The 19,102-nt window shown below is 46.5% G+C and overlaps 1 long non-coding RNA gene across 1 annotated transcript in view; it reads left to right on the plus strand.

Moving 5' to 3' along the window:
• The first annotated feature begins 3,308 nt into the window (after window positions 1-3,308).
• Window positions 3,309-19,102, plus strand: part of LOC139041682 (uncharacterized) — an 82,447-nt gene continuing 66,653 nt past the window's right edge. The window contains exons 1-2 of the long non-coding RNA XR_011497329.1: window positions 3,309-3,849; window positions 9,561-10,432. This is a non-coding gene — a long non-coding RNA (uncharacterized lncRNA). The remainder of the gene's footprint in view (window positions 3,850-9,560; window positions 10,433-19,102) is intronic.

Consider the following 19,102-nt stretch of genomic DNA (forward strand, 5'->3'; position numbering starts at 1 on the left):
TCCTCTACTTTTTAGTATGTGGGCTGCCAGCACAACATGGCCACTAAGAGAGGTGTAGGTCTGCACCTGTGAATGGAACTCGGGCCACCGAAGTGGAGCATACTGAACTTAACCACTAGGCCACGGGGGCTGGCCCACATCTTGTCTTTTTATGTCTACGTTTCCTAGCTTACACCCATCCAAGAAAGCTTCATCAAATGGATCTTCCACTGTTATGAGCACTGTTAGAAGTATTTCTCTGTGGAAACATGCCGATGCCTTGTGTCTGGGAGTTCACGCCGGGCCCTTCATCCATTCTTGCCCCTGTTGTCCTTGCTGCATCTTTGCAGGCAAGGCCAGAGTTAGGGGCTCAAAGTTCTGTGCTCCCGGTAGACACCCAGCCAAAGCACAGACATTTGCCAGGTCTTCCCTTCCCCTCTCTTTAGGTCCTAGCGGTCAGGAGCACTTGAGCATCGAGGCGGTGGGGATGAAGAAGTCCTGAGCATGGGGATGGGGAGGGTGGCTTGCGGGGGATCCACCAGGGCTGGTCAGGAGGTGGCCGGCCTGCTGCAGGACTGCGGGGAAGCCAGTAAGACGGTCTCCGCCTCTTTCGCGGAGTCCACAATCAGTGCTTCAGGGGGGCTGCGCGAACTGCTGCAGAAACCAGAGGGAGAAGGAAATTGAGAGGAGAAACCCTGCAGACTGGATTTTTCCCTCAGAGAGCTTTCTGGCGCGGCACCCTCAATCTGAGAAATCATGAGCGCTTTCGCAAATAAAAAGCAGCAAACCTTCCTGCTAAAGACGGGCGAGTTTGTGACCTGCTCCAGGGCCAGTAATCCCACCTGGTGGTCAGAGAAGAGGCCTTTCAGGGAAGGCAGGCGGGACAGCCACGTGACCAGCAGACACAACAGACCCCCCCCCCCGCCCCCCCCAGGTCTCCAGGAGAGATCTCTGACATGCAGCCTTCAGGCTCCCTTGTTTTCCAAAAGAGCAGAATGAGTAATTTTTGCCCCACACTCTGGTTGTTTAAAAAACTACATTGTTTAAAGATCTCAACTTTACACGCAAATAAAAAGCTTCTAAATCACTCACGTCTTTTTCCTTTAATATTTGAGTCATCCATGTAAATGCTTCGCCGGGGGGAAGGGTGAGTGGTAAGGGCTTTGGAGGAACATAAAGCCCCGAAATATTTATGTTTCTTGCAGCTTTCCAGGTGGCAACGAATAGACCTATTTTACAGAGTGCCCCCCACTCCCCACCTTGCACTGTGGCCCTTATTAACCTAAAACTGTTCTCGGCATGCACGTTTTTGAACTGCTGCTGCCAGAACCTGCCTGCTGCTTGAATGGATGGCATACTGAGTATTTTAGGAAGAAAATTTACCTAAAATAATTTAATAACAGTTTTTAAATATAATTAGATATTCCATTTAAAGTTTCCAGAGTCCCAATTGTCTCAAGAAAGATAACATTTGTGGAAAAATTAGAAATTTTAACCTAGACCTGATAATTAAGGATATTAAGAAATAATTATTTTGTCTTGGATGTAATAAGATATTACGCTTCGTTTTATGGTTATTTTGTCAGTCTTTATTTTTTATATATATTGTATATTTGCCTATGTATGCACACGTATTTGGTGTATGTGATATGTCTATACTATAGTATTTATGGATGACAGGATAGGATGGCTGGGATGTGCTTTGAAATAATACAGGAGTGGTGGTGAGTGGGTGGGATTTAGAGGAGATGAGATTGGCCATGAATTAATTGTTATTGAAGTTGAGTGACAGGTATGTGGGAGTCTATTAAACTTGTCTGTTAACTTTTGTATGTGCTTAAAATTTTCCATAGGAAAGAAATTAATGAAAAGGACACAATACTGAAATAAACATTCAGGTGCATAACTCCTTATGCATGTGTGACGGTTTCTTCTGGGCAAAAACTTAGAAGTGCGGCTTCAGCTCTTCCGGATAGTGCCAAGTTGCTCCCCAGAGTCAATGGCAGCCTTTGACAGGGACCAGGTCAGAACTCAGCTTGCCTCACTTAGAGGACGAGTGCCATCTCTGTGTTGGGCCTTTTTTACACACTCTGTCCAGGGTGGGGAGGAGGAACGTGTGGGCGTGTCCGTCCTCCTGTGGGTGAGACAAGTGTGATAGCTGCAGCTGGAGTGGGTTAGCGCTTTCTGGAGTGCGAGCTCTTGCCTAAGTCCACCTACTGATCATGTTCCCACCTTTGAGCTCTCGTTTTGGGTGTAAGACACTAAGTTTATGAAAATCTACATAATCTGCTGTTTTTATTTTGCTACAAAGAAATACATGTTTATTACAGAAATTTACGACATTACAAATAAAAGGGAGAAAATAAAAACCAGCCAACCTACCAGGGCTGGCAGTATTTTGCATTTACTCTTCAGTATTTTTCCTTTGCTAATACACTACATTCCATTGAAGTGTGATTTCTTCACTTGAGACATTTTTTCCTATTATTAAACAGCCTTTTACAATATAGTTTTTGATGGTGGCGTGGTATTTTGTTGGCTGAAAATGACATAATTCATTTAAATAATTCCCAATTTTCAGCACTTAGACTGTTTCCAATATTTCCCTACTTTTTCTGTTTTTGCCTTGTGCTCATTTTGAAGGACTCAGCACTTTGACTTGTCTCCAGGTGGAACCTGCCCCAATGTGAGTGATCACATGGGACTGTTTCAGGGGAAACACAGCACACGCCACGCAGTGGAAACTCAGGATCATCAGCCATTTCGCATTTGTGTTTTCTACCCTCTGGTCTTCTTTCCAGACAGTAGCCTCTTCTCTCTTCTTTCTTTTCCCCAGACAGTTTCCAAATGTCCCCCGTGATGTCCAGAGTTCAGAGTTATTCATCTCTGCACACTCCCTCAGCAAAGCAGAAAGTTCTGCAGTTAGCAGAACTAACCATCTTGAGACAGCAATTCACGGACCATCTATTTTCACTGAAATGTGTCCCTTGAAAGTTTCACCAAATGATTTCTCAAAGTATTATATGAGCCATAACTACTTCCTTGAGATAAATTCTTAGGGAGGGAATGGCTATAGCAGAGAGCATAAAAAATGTGGAGACTTCTGCTGATTTTTAATAATAAAGTGTGTTGATTTGCTTTCTGCCAGTGCTCCATCAGTTAGCGTTCAGCCAGAACAGAACCACTGTGAGGGGTACCGAAAAAGGGATCTGTCATAGCGATGAGACTTTCCACAATCATGGAAGAGCTAAGGAAGTCAAGTTCTGGAAGGAGATTGGTTGGAGGATCAGAGAAAAGCCACCAACCAGGGAGCGTGGAGGGGAGCTGCTAGGGGTTGGGCTGACATTGCTGTAGTTCAGCAGGGCAGGCAGTTGGTAGGAAAAGCTGGTGGTGAAGCAGAGGAAAATGGACAAGTGGAATGTATGAGGGTGAACTGTGTTTGTCTTTCACTGCATCTGACTCCAGTGATGCTGGTGGCATGTGGAAGAAGCTGCCGCTCACTGTGGAGCCGTACACATGCCTGGCCCAGGACCAGGGGAAGCTGAAGGAGGTGATCTGGTGAGAGCGGAAGGAACTGCATAGGCTGCTGCTGCCGGAGGCCGACGAGATGACCCTGCTGATCAGAACCGCATGTGACCTGCACCAGCCGCTGCACTGACCTTCCAAGCGTAACGGCTGCTGTTGAACTTGTGGCTTCCACATCTCGTGCAAATGTCTCTGTGTATAATCCCAGCTCAGAACAGTATGGAGAAAGGACTTTGGGAAGCATAGTTCCAGCTTAGCTCGGTTGACACAGAGTAAAACCACCACAGGTAGTGCCCGAAGGACTTCGTTGGTGCCAGGATAGAAAAGTGAATTCTAGTGAATCTGGTAAGCATTTACTACTGTCCAGGGAAGATTGGGGATGGGTTGGGGTGAGGGGAAGCAAAGCCAAAAAGTATTGCTGATGGGTTTTTCTGTAAGATAAAAAATTTTTCGGAAGTGAAAACAACCTATGCACTGAGGACAAAATCCTACAGAGAAATTTTATACTTTTGAGTCTGTCAAAGGAATTACTGAACCAAATGTTCACTGATCTGTTGCCAGAGGTATTGAAGAACTAAGCATAAAAAGGCCACGTGTTTGTGTCATTTCCCTGAAACAGACTTAGTATGTATCTTGAGCTACTCTATGTATGGAAGTCTATATAAAGGATATGAAAAGATACCCTAACAATAATTAGATTGATCTCCAGTGATAATGGAGATAATGGTGATGCTGCTAATCTGTTGTATCGTGAAGAATTTATTCAGTCACAAAAGTTGAACTTGCCTGTAACAGTGGTTCCCCTCCACCGCCCAGAGAACCTGTTGTATTTTATTGCTATCATAGGATATTTGTCATATGCTCCAACAAAATTCTGCTTTATAAAATTAAAGAATTCAGGGGCTGGCCCCATGGCTGAGTGGTTAAGTTTGTGTGGTCCGCCTTAGGCGGCCCAGGGTTTCATTGGTTCCAATTCTGGGCGCGGACATGGCACTGCTCATCAGGCCACGTTGAGGTGGCGTCCCACATGCCACAACTAGGAGGACCCACGACTGAAAATACACAACTGTGTACTGGTGAGATTGGGGGGGGGGGGATTAAAGAATTCAAAATTGTAGTCAACTACTAAATTTTCCTGCTTTGGAAGAGACTTGCAGTGGTAAACACAAAAATTTTCAAATTATCCTGTTCTATGACATAATTATTTTCAGTTTTGTTGACAATGGTGGCAGCTCGAAGCGGAGTGATAGAAAGGAGTGAGGGGGAGACAGAACCAGAATAATGCGGGTGGTGGGGTTTAAGGGACTCCATCTTTGTCTCCTTGTTCTTGGTATGAAGGTGAGTTCTCACTAACTTACTGTTACTAGAAGTATCAGGAAAGACAAAGATCCCTGCCTCTAGCCTTGCCTAATCCTTTGATGCTTTTCTGAACATCATTTTGCTCAATTCTGCTGAGTTTTATCATGAGGATTCTTTGAGAAAGTCCCCAAAAGGGGGTCAGGCTTTATTGGTACCGCTCTGCAAAGATCTTTTATATTCTCATAGCAAGAGATGAGACTCACAGATGGTCACCACTGCTCTTAAGTGAGGTGTACTGGCCAGCATTCGGCCAAAAATGACCCTGGACTGAGACTCAAGGACGCTTCCAAAACCACCCCACCACACGGGGCCACCAGGGGAGCCGCCGTCCCCCCTGGAAATCAGTGATTCAGAAAGCTGCTCTACAGTGGCGTCTGCTGCTTCAGCCTTTCTGGCCATTCTCTGAGCATTCCACATCCTTAACAACCACTGTATGTTTAAGCTAATTAAGGCGGATGCTGCCATCTGCAATAAGGACCATGACTAATGCAGCAATTGGCACTAGAATCTGTGTCTACAAGGAGCAATTGGCTTTTTCATTCATTCATTCATTCATTTGTATTATAAATAGCTACTATTTAGGGGTTGGCTTTTTCAACCCTGAGAGTCAGCTGGGTCAACATAGATTAAAGGCCCCAGCAGAAAGCACCTGCCTTGGCAGAGCCCTACTGCCCTCCCTCTCTGCTTTCAAACTGGTTAGGCCTAGACTAATTCACTGTTTGTTGTTGCGTCTTCCTGAAGAGGACAGAAAGCAGTCAACACTTGCCAACATACTCTATTTTTCTGAAAGCTGCAAGCCTGGTTGGCACCTTTCACTAAACTCCCCAAAGCAGGAGAAAGCGAGCCTCTGATCTGTCTCTTCTCTAGCCCAGAGCCGTGTAGACAACTGGATCTTCTCTCCTTCGGGCAGAGAGTAACGTCTGAATATTGTGTGGCGTTGATTGATGGAGAATAAAACCGCATGACCCATCTCTGGTGCCAGACCCCAGTTAGTGTGGGCCTGAAGCTCCCATAATTCAGGGACTTCTTAAAGAAAAACAGTACTACAAATTACAAATGCAGAATTCGTTACAAAAGGAACGCTTAGAATTGGAAAGAAATCACAACAAACTACACATTTTAAAAAGCAGACACATATCAGAAACTTCACAATGTGAAGAAAACAACATAAGAGGCAATTAATTGTGTGCCTGGCAAAAGTCTAGAATACTTTCTTCCCCTAGGATTTTGGCTAGATAAAAAAGGACACGTAGCGAAGTCACCAGAGTCACTAAAATGAAGCAGCTTACTCTCCAGTGTGCATGGGGTCTCGAGCTTGCTCCACTGTCACACCAACTGCCTTTCCTTTACCCACTGTCCATCTCCCTTCCTCCTGTTTCCTGTATCAGAGTGTCCTGACTCTCCCACTCACCTTCAGCTTTTCTATTTGAATTTTCATCTACATTTTATTGGTTATTGTGATTCTTTCCTCCCCTGTTTTCATGATTTTGACCATCAAAGGGTTTTAGTTTCCATTATGTTCTAATAGCAAGAGAGTTTTTGACACTTTCAAGTTCTGCCAATCTTCACTTTTTGATTTACATTATTGGCTTCAAACAGGATATTTCCTTCCTGTCATATTTATTTTGGAATGATCAGTAATTCTAAATAAAATATATAAAATTAATCTGAAAATAAGGTCCATATGAGCATTCCAGATGCATTTTGAAATCGCTGTCAACTTAAAAAGCAAATTCGCCTGTTACTTTATCCTTAAAATGAGTTTATTTGGGAACAGCCCAAAGAATTGCAATTCAGGACGTGCATGCTAAGGCAACTCATAGGCAAATCCAGAAAACCAAGGAGGGAAGCTGCTTCTATAGAGAAAAGGGGGAGAAGGGAGGGGCTGTTCCAGAGGAAAGTCCACGGGGGAAAGTAACAGTTCCGGGCGGCGACGGCTTCTCATTGGCTGAGCTGTTGCTGGGTGGGGAGAGGAGTCTTCCTGCAGTGGTAAAGCAGTTTTACCTCCCATCCAAAACGCAGGCATCCATCGCCTCCTGGTTGGTGTAATTGACGATGTATGATAGGGCGTGAGAGCTCCCCCTACGGGTCTTCCTGACTCCAATTTAGTTAGGGTTTCTTTTATTAATTTCCACCCCACCAAGTTGAATTGTCTTATACAGTGAGGTAATCAAATTACACTTAAACAGTATCCAATGACCTGTTGATGAATATGTATAGGAGTTTTGTCACTGGAGCATTGTTTCCCTTTTTCCCATTTCTGAGCATTGGCGGCAGTTCTACCTGCGTCTCATCAGGCACTGTCGGACTGTCAGGATAAGATGCACTGGATGCACTAAGGAGCAATCTGACTCCTCGGGATGCATAAAACACGGGACCTCAAACAGCAAGTGTTTGTTCTACTGTTTGTATGCCATACACGCAGGAATTCTGACAAATTCCATTTTGTGTAATTTCCAACAAACATCAAAGTAATTGTACAGTAGGTTTATAATTGTACCAGCTGCACTGAGTATTCCTAATAAGAAGAATTTGACCAGGGGTCCTCTGCTTACAGTTTTACACATCTGAGGATTGGAAGAATTTCCCACAGACTGGCTTCTGGCTGCCTGCATTTCAGTCCTTGTTTTTCCTCCATTGTCCTTATCCTTGCAGTGGCAAGTGCTGAGGAGCCTTATCATTTCCTGATACAGGCTCTGGCCAGAGGTCTTCATGCCATGATGCTCAGTGTTGGTACAGTGGGCAGTAGTGGCATTCCTGGAAGCCATCCCTACCGAGGGACGGCTAAAGCATGCACAGATGTGACTGTGAAATGTGTAAATGGTCCCAAGCTCAACCCGAGCTGCATGTATCACCAACTCTCCTTCAATGGTGTCCCCAGATACCTGCGGCCACTCCAAAACCACAGGAAGGAAAGTGTGGGGGAGGAAAAGTCAGAGTGCAAAGACACTGTGGAACTGACCAATTGAGCTTAAAAATCTTATTTTTGCAAACTTTACAAAACGAATGGCATGTGAACTCATTGTGAGAGCTCTTGCTGGGCCCTGAAGGGTGTGGGCAGAGAGGGACCCCCAAGCTTAAGCTTCATTGTCTTTTCAGGGAATCTCCTCTGCTGCTTTCTGTCTTTAGTGTTCTGAGACTTCAGCTTTGTTGGATTTAAAAGAATTAATGTGCAGGCACAGCTGGTCCCAGAAAAAGGAGGTACTTGCAAGTTTGTCAGACCCTAAAATAGGAGCTTAACACTTTCTGAGGTTCATTATTCCCATCAGTGAATGTAATCATTCTTTCCAACTGCATTCTGTCCTCTTATTGTTGATCTGGCCTCATTTCCAGCATGAAAGGAAAGAGTGTTAAGACTATGAAGAGTCTGAGATTTGACCCTACTTGCAAGCCAACAAGTTAGCCTGCCACAGTTTCATCGATAGTGACAGCAGACACAAGATTCCTGGACTAGAGACAAAGGATGCTATTACTCACAGCACAGAAAGCAGCCTGAGCAGCATAGTGCATCAATGCCCTTGTCTCCAAGTCCCATGGGGGTGATGCAGATGAGCCCAGGTGGATGTCTGCACATGCAGCGTTTGCATCGTGGAAGAGGCACTCTGAGCTTAGCGAACACAAATCTTTTCTAGTGGGCAGTAAGCATACCTGCCCTTTGCTCCAGAGGAAGGCCCCATCTCTGTCTCCCAAGGCTGTTGGTTCTTCTCTGTCCCATGTGGGCCTCAGCTGGGTGGGCTCAACTGGGGCTGGAGGGTTCATTTCTAAGGAGGCTCACTCATAGGACTGGCAGGTTGGTGGTGGCTGTCACCTGAGAGTTCAGTTCCTCTCCACAAGGGTCTCTCCACAGGCAACTTAGGCGTCCTCACCGTGTGATGGATTCCAAGCGTGAGCATCCAAAGGGAGCTGGATGGAAGCTGTGTGGCCTTTTATAATGTTAGCTCAGAAGTCACAGAATGTCATTTCTGCCCTAGCCACAGCCCATCCAGATTCAACCAGAACAGGCCCAATCTTTTGATAGGAGGAATATTAAAATTGCATGGTATTGGAAAATGGAAAAATATAGAGACAGTAAAAAGATCAGAAGTTGCCAAGGTTTCAGGGGAAGGGGAGAGGGATGGGTAGGCAGAACATGGGGTTTTTAGGGCAGTGAAACTCTTCTGTGTGGTATTGTGGTAGTGCATACATATCATTATGCATTTGCCTAAACCCTTAAAAGCATAGGACCGGGGCTGGCGGGGTGGTGCAGCAGTTAAGTGCGCAGGTTCTGCTTTGGTGGGTCGGGGTTCGCTGGTTCGGATCCCGGGTGCGGACATGGCACTGCGTGGCACACCATGCTTTGGCAGGCGTCCCACATATAAAGTAGAGGAAGATGGGCACAGATGTTAGCTCACGGTCAGTCTTCCTCAGAAAAAAGGGGAGGATTGGCAGATGTTAGCTTAGGGCTAATCTTCCTCGAGAAAAAGAGAAAAAAAGCATAGGACACAAAGAGTGAACCCTAACGTAAACCCTGGACTCAGTTAATAATGTAATTGGTTCATCAATTGTAAGAAACGTACCTCCTAATGCAAGCACTTTAAGTTTATTTAACCGTTTAATAACATGTATCATTCATGGTTGCCAGATGGATTAGCCCTAAGCTGAGAATTTATTGTTCCTAGTTTATTGTACGTTAAAAGGAAATTTTCTACTTCCAACAGCACTTGCCCAGGAGACATGAGAGTGGAACGCTATGTGCCACCGCAGCTGGTTCTGGCAGGTGGAGCTGACAAATGACCACGAGCCTTGAGTGGCCTGGGAGCACCAGACTCCGGACCTCACTGAAGACCTTGCTGACCATCAACAGTGGGGCTGTTCTAACCTATGGTGGACAGACTGCGGACTCAGTCCTCCGAAGGATTCTCTCCCGAATTAGCATAACCGCCCTGAAACCTCCTTCCTTATGCCCAGCAGTCTCTGGCGTTTCCCGCTCTGTGAGTTCCTCAGTTGTTACTCACTGGTGGGTGTTTCCTCGCCTGATGAATTTTTTCCCAGGCACTGGCAGTCTTTGTTTTATTCTTTGGCATGTAGGAAGCCAGTTAATAGGTGTTTTTATTAACTTTCAGTGCTGTTTGTATGTGTGTTTCCCTCTCGGGTGAGCGAGGTGAGGGATGACGTCTGTGGGCGCAGATGATGCCCTTCTCGGTGCCTCAGTGCCCTGTGACCACCCTCCCCTTGCCAAACGGATCACTTACACAATTTGGGGGGTCCTGTTTAACGAAAAGAACAAAAAACCTTCAGCAAATTTTTATTTGCAAACAACAAATATTTATTTAAAGTGAGAAAATAGAACCCAACAAATTACAAATTTAAAGCAGGCGAGAAACGCCGCTTCCTAACCGAAGCGCACACGGCGTTGCCTTTTCGCCTTTGGAGCCGCCACAGCAGCTGCGCAGGTGCAGGGCCCGGACGCTGGAGCGGCTTCGGCTTCGCGGGAATCCCCTGGACGCCGCCGCCCGGCCGTCAGGCCCCGCCCCGCCTCCTCTCTGCGGCCGGGAGGGACGTCAAGGTTCGTGGACTGAGAGAGGCTCAGGTATGGGGATGAGCCCCGGGTTGGGGACCTGGGCCGCTTCCCTGTGCGTAGCCCCCTCCTTGGAAATCAGTGGCCTCTCGGAGCTGTGCTTTCTTCTTTATAAGATGGAATCGGAGGACGTGCAGGCTCGCCGCCTGTGGTTGTGCAGGAGGGGTCCAGGGATGCGGTGAGGGAGTTCTACGCTTCACAGCCCCAAGTCCGCGAAAACCTGTGTTGTTGGTGCGGAGCGGGCTCTAGTCTAAGGAAATACGATCTACGATCCTCTCTGTAAAAAGAAACGTGACTAACCGGTAATTTAAGATGTGGAAACCATCTTCCTCACCAAAAAAAAAAAAATGGGGAAGAGAGGAAGTCTAAAAAAAAGATATAGAAATTTATGCATGTGTCTACAGAAGGGTAATCAGTGGTTTTCAGTGATAATAAACAGCATTTCTTCACGGAGAATGGGAGGGGTCTCTTTGAAGGCTGTTCTCCAGATGCTTCCAGAGACTCACCTTGAGGGTGGGTTCTGCCTCCCTTGTCTGCGTTCCCATTGCTCAGCCCTGTGATGGGCCTAGAGCGGGCTCCATGGATGTTTGATAAAGAAACACGTGTTACAGCAGAATCCCATTAGACTGAAGTGGTATCTAAACATTGCACTTACAGCGCATCTAAACTGACCTTATTCTTCCTTCTCCTCCCTCCCTTAAATATAAGCTTTTCCCATTCTAAGGTCTGGGATCTGCCCCTTGGGACCATCACAGGCCTCCCCGTGGCAATTAAGCCCCTTTACTAAGGAAAAACAAGTGAATAAAAGCTCTGTTTCCCGTGTTGGAACTGCAGGCTGGCTCCGGGACCGGCTGGATTTCAGGGCCCGAAGAGGCGGAGCTCGGGCGCGAGCGGCAAGGGCCCGAAGAGCCGAGCCTGGCTCCCGGGGCGGCGGGACCTGGGGGCTGGAAGCGCGGTGGAGTGGGTGCGCTGGCCCAGGGCCTGCGGGAAGCTCACTCCTGGAGAAACGACGAGGGTGGCCAACTGGGGGGCCACGAGCTCCTGAAGGAGCAGGGGCAGCCGGGACACCAGATGCTGACAGGTGCCCCGCCCGCCTCCGGATTCTCTGGATCCTGATGCTTGGAGGGAAGGGACATGTGATTGGAAAAGGGACAGACGCTGGACGTCCCATCGGGTCAGGAGAGTGGATACTGAGAAGGCCTGCGTTCTAGATAGGCAGTAAAGACGTGGCGCCATTCGCACCGCTCTCGCGTGGGGCGCTGGGCAGAATGGACAGGTGGGCACTTCCTGCTTAATCAGGGGAGGCTAGCTGGAAGCTGCCTTGTAGTTTGGCAGACTGCAGCCTGGAAAGCAATCTCAGAGGTGGGGGAGGCTGGTTGGTGGAAAGTTGGGTCACCAGGTGGAGAATCAGACACTCTGGGGGTGGAACGAGCGATAGGGATGGAGGCAGCGTTGCGGGGGGGGGGGGGGGGGGGGGGGGGGGCGAGCAGCAGAGTGAAGCTCTCGGACAGGTATTTGAATCTCATCCAGGACACAGCTGGTCTCAGGGGAAGCTTCTCCTCGATGCCCGTCAGAACGCGGAGCAGTGGAAGGCGAGTTCAGGAGCTGGGTCCGGCCTCAGAGAAGCACCAGGTTGTTCGGGGTGTTGTAACTTACGCCCTCGAACATCCGGTGCGGCTTTATGCAGTGAGAGCAGGCGCTGCTGTCTTCTGGGGCTTCCAGTGCCTTTCGGGGTTCTCAGCGTGCGCTCATCCAGGGACCCTGCGGGTTATCACTGAAGACCCCTCGGCAAGACTTCTGCCAGAAGGTGCTAGAGCATCTGCTTCAGGCTCGTTCAGCCATCTTTTCAGATCTTTATCCCAAGGTGCGCTAGGATCAGTGCTCCTGAGTATTCGACCAGACTTTCTAGGGACAGTTTTAAGCCAGATTCCTCCAATCACGGTGGTCTCATGGCCTTGGAAGACACCCCAGGTTCCAGGGCTGTTCTCGAAGTTTCCCCCACACTTCAACCTAGTGGTTGTGTGGTGATTTGGGGAACAAATCAGGATGACCCAGAAATCCACATTCTGTTTTTGAACAGGAACTTGTGGCAACCCTTCGAGGGTTCCTGATGCTGGGAATTCTGCAACAGACAGATAGGTCTTCTCTCTGTTTTGAGGGCAGAGTTCTTGCCTGTGTGTGTGCTGTGGGGTGTCGGTCATCCGGCTGGCTTTGTCACAGCACTTTGCAGCTGTGATTCATGTAACATTTCATTTCAAGAAATGGCATTTCTTTAAGACTCTGCTGTAAATTGAGATGAGGTGATAATGTGTTTTTAAAGTACTTAAGGAGAGTTAGAGACTCCAGTGAGGTCATGTGTTAAATGTTACACGGAGCTGTTGACAGGCCGCATGAAGATTCTCAGCATTTAAGTAAATTACCAGTGAGGGAAGATGGTTCTGTCAAGTCACCTTCTGACATGGAGCTCCCTGCAGTCCTGGTGTGAGAGCCCCGCCTCGGACCTAGAAGAGGAGAAGATGCCCTGTGGGGCTTGCTGCTTGCTTTTCTCAGATTCATCGGCTATGCACGGGGGACAGTTTTGAAGGGAGGGAGTTTTGCCATCACCTCATTCTTCTCTTTCCCTCCCTTCTTGGAATTCCACGTTGGCTGGGAGGCAGCCCGGTGTTCTTTCCATTCGATGTTACAGCGCCTCCTGTCACACGGAGCAGTCTCCAGGTGACGGAGCATCTCCAGTCCTCAGCCTGTGGCTTGGCATTTTGAGTAACATTGATGAGAGGCCTGTATAAAAATTTGGCATGTAAGAACATATAAAAGTTTATGTGACAGAAATTCTTTTGGAATGTCTGTTAGGTTTGAGTCACTTAGAAAAACCACGTATTCATATATGATACAGGAACAGTTTTTCTTTCCGTTCTTTTTTTAAAAGTAATTTTCCTCTTTTCAATTCTTTCCTTTCTAATTAAATTTTTATTTTTATCAAAGTACTATCTGAATCTATTTTTTTCTCTTCTTTTGGAGGAAGATTAGCCCTGAGCTAACTGTCATATTTAATATTCCATATTTTATATTGTAGCATATATGCAAAAAATCATTAACATATTCAAATTCTGGAAATCCAGAACAGGTCAGACCCCATATATTTGGGTCAGTAGTCTTTTTCCATACTTCTTAGCATCTTTTTCTTTGTATATAATTGAAAAATAATAATAAAATTTGATCACTAATGTATATTTTCAATGATCAATTAAAAATTAGGTAGTACTAAAACTTTTCATCCCCTTTCACCCCTGTATCCCACTTCCCCTTTGGGAAAATGTTTTTAACTGTTTATTCCAATATTTGTTCAAACAATATGCTTACACTGACGTTTCTTTTTTTTTTTTGAGGAAGATTAGCCCTGAGCTAACATCTGCCACCAATTCTCCTCTTTTTGCTGAGGAAGACTGGCCCCGAGCTAACATCTGTGCCCATTTTCCTCTACTTTATATCTGGGACGCCTCCTACCGCATGGCTTGACAAGTGGTGCCATGTCCATACCCGGGATCCGAACCAGTGAACCCTGGGCCAAGCAGAACGTTCACACAACCACTGCGCCACCAGGCCAGCCCCTACACTGATATTTCTTGGTTCACTGATTTTAGACATTTTCTCTTGTCTCCTGGTTTGGCTACCGAGGATTTAAATTTCTTACACTGCGTCAGTCCCCTGCCCCTCATCACACACACTTTATCCCTTCTTCCTATTTTATTTTGTAGCAAAACGTTTTCTACAAAATCTACAATCAGTGTTTACAGCATGTCTTGGCAAGGTGGAAAGACTCACTGGAGCTGCCCTGAGAGGGTCACCTGAACTGAGCTGTCTACACCTATAATGTTTGCATGCAGCCAAATTCTGGCTGTTTTCATATGTCTGTGTGTGTGTGGCCTCTGGGATATGTGGTATTCATTTTCTCTTCCTCTCCCATCCTGGGCCAGTTTGCCTTCTCCGGGTTAATTGCACGTCTTTGACATTATTCTGGAAATTAGGCCATCCTGGCTGTCTCAGACAGAGCCCCCTCAGCTCTGAGTTGTCCCGGGATTGTTTTCCTCAGGGGCACGGAGGCAAACATCTTCAGTCTCCCTTCTGAGACTTTCCAGTTGCACTCACTTATGGGATTGACAAATTCAGGTTTTTCCTGCTGTCTTAAATACTGTGCCACTGTCACCTTGCAAAAGCAAATGGTACAACATGTACCGTGCTTGGCTCACAAGACCACCAGATCACATTTGGGTCCCTGTTCCTTGTTCCCGGTGCTGGTGGCTGCCTAATGGTACATGTACCTGAGAGGACCCCATCTGATGTCCCCTATGTAGCAGTGAACTCAGCAACCATATCTCACCCAGCATCCTCACTGCGTGGGGTCGTTGTCACAAGGTCACTGGCCCCAGGATGGAGAGTGAGACTATAGTGGGGAGCTGGGGAGACAGGATCAAGTCCCCTGCTGTTGCCTGTGGCTGTGACAGTCCCCACCTCGTGGGACTGCAGCTGAAGTGGGAGCTTAGATCAGGCTCCTCTGGGGAGGATTAAATTCCGTTCTCGTTTCTGAAGAACTTGCATGAGTGAACCCGGCATTGTCACTTTGACTGATGAGTGTTAAAAGAGAGATAAGAGCCCTGGCTGATTTCCTGTGAAAAGCTCTTCAGGAAAAAGATTACACAGCACCCAGAGCTGACTGTACCATCGGTTAGTCCCACCCGAGTCCCCAGGGCCTGCGAGCTCGCGCCAAGCTTCACTAATGTCTGTCGATGCCTTTGTTCGTGGAATCACCGTGATGGCGGTGATCCTCGCTCCTCCTTCCAGCTCTGAGCACTAAGCAAGTCTTGGCTTTGCTCCTGCCACTTACTTACTCTCCCCTGGCTCTTGGTCTCAGACTTGTCCCGTCTGTTCTTCCCTATTTACTTATGGTTTGGTTAGGAAATCAGGATATTGGCTACAAAGGTTTAGAGTCTCGGAAATAATTTGCCAAAGTAACATCCCAAAGGTTACTTCCTGGTTGGTTGGATTAAGCTCTCGTCACCCTAATCCAGTGGGCAATGGTAGCATCACTAATGGTGGGTGACCAAGTGTTTCGTGTCCCTGACGTGGCACAATAGGAACTGTGCCACATAACCTCTGACGGATTTAGCCAGGAAAGGATTGAAGCTAATCTTTCAGATCTGATTTCCAGTGTGCAGGGAATGTGGGGAGGCGAGAACAAGGTTAAAGACACATAGCCTGAGGAAGGAACAAGGCAAATAAATCCAGAGGATGGACCACAGCTGGACAACTAGCCTGCTCTCTGCAAGGACTCAATGATGTGCATAAGAGAGGCGGTCTAGGTTAAAACTTAATGAACATAACAACTCCATATAATGCATGGTCCTGGATTGTGTTTAGATATACTAGCGATAACACACATTTTGGGAATATTGGGGGGATTTGAAAAGTACTAGATTAAAGGAAAACTTATTGACAAGGAAAAATGACTGATGATATATATCAGTATATACACATATGGCTTATATGTATATGTGCAGAGGGAGCGTGTGGAAGGATATACACACAGGTGTTAACTGTGGTAAGCTTTGGGGATAAGAATATGACGTTTTAATTTTCCTTGTTTTGCCTTATTGACATTCTCTAATTTTTTCTAGCTTTATTGAGATATTATAATATTGTGTAAGTTTAAGGTGTACATTCTTATGATTTGATACACATACAGATGGAAAAATGATCTAATTTTCTAGTATTGAAAAGATACTGCTTTTGTAATCACAAAAGGTTGTTAATAAGAAAAACAACAACAAGAAATACCTTTCCAGGCTTTAATAATGGAAAAGGACTTTGGGCCGGGTCAGCCCAGCTGCTCATGGGCTGACACAGAGGACAGGTGAGCACCTCCCCGCCCTGCCAGCCTGGGCCTCATGGGGAAGACCCCAGTGGGGACCATGAGTCTACAGCCACGTAGCCCCACGTGCTTCATTTTGAGGTGCAGGTGAACTGTTTAAAATTGGCCACGATATAATTGAATGTGCAGAGTGACTTCCCACTGAGGATGATTTTTGAGGGGCGGGAACTGTCGGGATGGAGGCGCAGGGCACGCTCCTGGGAAGAGCAGGCAGTGACGCCAGCCTGTTCCTGCTGGGCCACTCTTTGTTCTAGATGGGAAGCACCCTCAACACATGTCTTGACAGCTTTGCCCATCACCTGGCGAAACCCTCAGGGCCAGGTTTTATGGGTGACATTTTCCTTGGTCAAAGCTTTTCCTGAGAGGAGCATTCTGTAAGAGGCAGATGGATGGCACAGAGTTTTCCCTCAAACATTAAATGATATTCTACGCTGAAATAATAAGCAGAAAGTTCTGTGCTGAAACCAATGGGTGCCTTCTCCCAGGCAGGTTAGAGATGCTGGATGACTCCTGAATACTCAGATGAATGGATGGGGGCTTCTCTCATTATGTTTTGATGGTAAATGTAGGATGAGGAGAAACAAAACCAAAATCCAGGCGAGGAAGAGCCACAGGGCAGAGACGGCTTGCAGCACCATGACTTCAACCAGGACTTGCAGGGTCACGGCTGCCCTGTGGGAGGGGGTGGGAAGGCCCAGGGTGCACTCTGTTCCTTAGCCAATCGGTTAAGTTCAGCTCAGATCACCCAACATGTGCAGCTGACTCCGGGACCCAGAGAGACCAGGTCAGCAAAGCTGCTTCCACATGTGCGGATTATGGTCATGACATGCAGATGGTCACCTGGGAGAAGACTGATGTTTCCTACAGAGCAGCCCTGTTTGTGAAAGGCCGTTTGCTGATGCGCTTGGCAGGCTTTTTCACCCTTATGATGTGCAGTTTAAATTCGTTAGTGAAAAAAACCTAAATGTGGAAAAAGTAGAACTATCAGGGAGGAAACTGACGTTCACCTCTTGTGAGGTCGTTCAGCATCGCGTGCTGGGGCATTCTCCGGCAACTCAGTACTGCCCTTCAGGATCGTCCGACTCAGCACAGTGATAGCACTTAACACCGTGACTCCTTTTCACCACCGTGCTAAAAGAGTAAGATGTCAAATGTATTAGCTTGAACCATGTGATTTTTGTAGGTCGAATATGGTCAAATGGCAGCAATTAGACTCAATCTAATAAGGGTCCTTTCCCTTAGAGGGGCTTAGACATGAGTTGGGAGACAGAACAGTAACTTCTCAATAGATGTAAAATGATTAGGACTTGGAATTAAGAAGCCTTTACCTGAAGTCAGTAACACACATGTTAGTAATTCCCTAAGATTCTTCCTGACTGACTCCATGACAGTGAATCTGTTCCCTTAGATGAACCATCTGGTCCAATTTATAAACCACAGGGGAAATTGACCCACTGACTATATGCAACTCAGTTTCATCCCAGAATGTTATTATCTGCCTTGACCACCCACCTTATTGCCGAGAGTTGATGCTGGAGGTTTTCCAGAAACAACTCTACCCTCATGTGACCAAGATCTACACCCACGGTCGATATTTGGCAGAACATGCTGAAGCTCTGAAGGCGAGCCCAGGAGAAGAGTGAATGTTGGAGCTGCTGCAGCATCTCGGACGAACAGGCAGCTTCCCAAAGTGGCTGCTTTGGGGCCCACAGGGCTCACTGGGATGTGTGAGCTCTGGTTGTGTCGCCTTAAAACCAGACACCTTATGTGACAGTCACACCTTGTGAGACGGCGCTCAGGGTCTCCAGAGTCCCAGGAGAGGTATTTTGTTCTTTTGCCTGAGTCTTAGTCAGTCTCCTGTCACAGTTGAGTGGCTGTGTCCTGCCAGGTTCTTTTCCAGGTTCTAGAGAGACTTCCCCTGGATCACCGTTTAGGATTTTTATTTTTCACTTTGGGGGCTTTACTATCTTAGTAGTCACGGTGCTTTTCAGACAGTTTTGTCCTAACCACTGCTGACTCTCTCGTGCAGAGTCCGCTGAGCTGCCAGAGTCACATGGCACGGCACTGGACTGGTATTTCTCTCCCAGTTAGTGGTTTTTCTATTCTATAGGGTAGAGGAAAATCAAGACTTTCCTGACACAGTTAAATAAAAGATCAACATTAGTCCAAACTATCCTGAAAGTCAGACAACAAAAGTTCAGGTCTCAGTTCTGAACTGATTCTCTGTGTTACCCTGGGAAAGTTCATTAACTCCTGGCAATACTAGTTTCTTCCTCGGGAAAATGAGGGCATGAAAGTAGCTGATCTCCCATTACCATTGACCCTAAAACAATACATGTGCCTGCAAAACCTTGTATATCATTAGGCTATTATTTAAATTATTCTATAATCCTTAAACATTCACTTTTGTAGAGAGTGAAAGAAGACAGCTCAGAAACACCTAGGTTGGTCAGAAAATCCAGGTTTTAAAATGATTACAGTAATTGAGTTATATAGAAATAATTTAGATTTAACTACTCTGTTTAGATATTTTAATTTTTATAAGAAAATATTATAGTAAGAGGGTTCTGGGAATTCTCGAGGCTGTTCCCTAAACACCTAAAGCTTCTCGATTTCTTTCTACATTTGAAAATTGGGATTCATGCAAACAGAAGTAGTCATTTGTGTTGGAATAAGTTCATGATCACCTTGAGGTTCCGTTTGGTGTGTGAAGATTGAGGAGGTGCCCATTTCGCTGTCTTGAATAAGAGACAGAG

The sequence above is a fragment of the Equus asinus genome, chromosome 23, assembly GCF_041296235.1.
Source record: "Equus asinus isolate D_3611 breed Donkey chromosome 23, EquAss-T2T_v2, whole genome shotgun sequence".
In the NCBI taxonomy this organism is placed as follows: domain Eukaryota; kingdom Metazoa; phylum Chordata; class Mammalia; order Perissodactyla; family Equidae; genus Equus; species Equus asinus.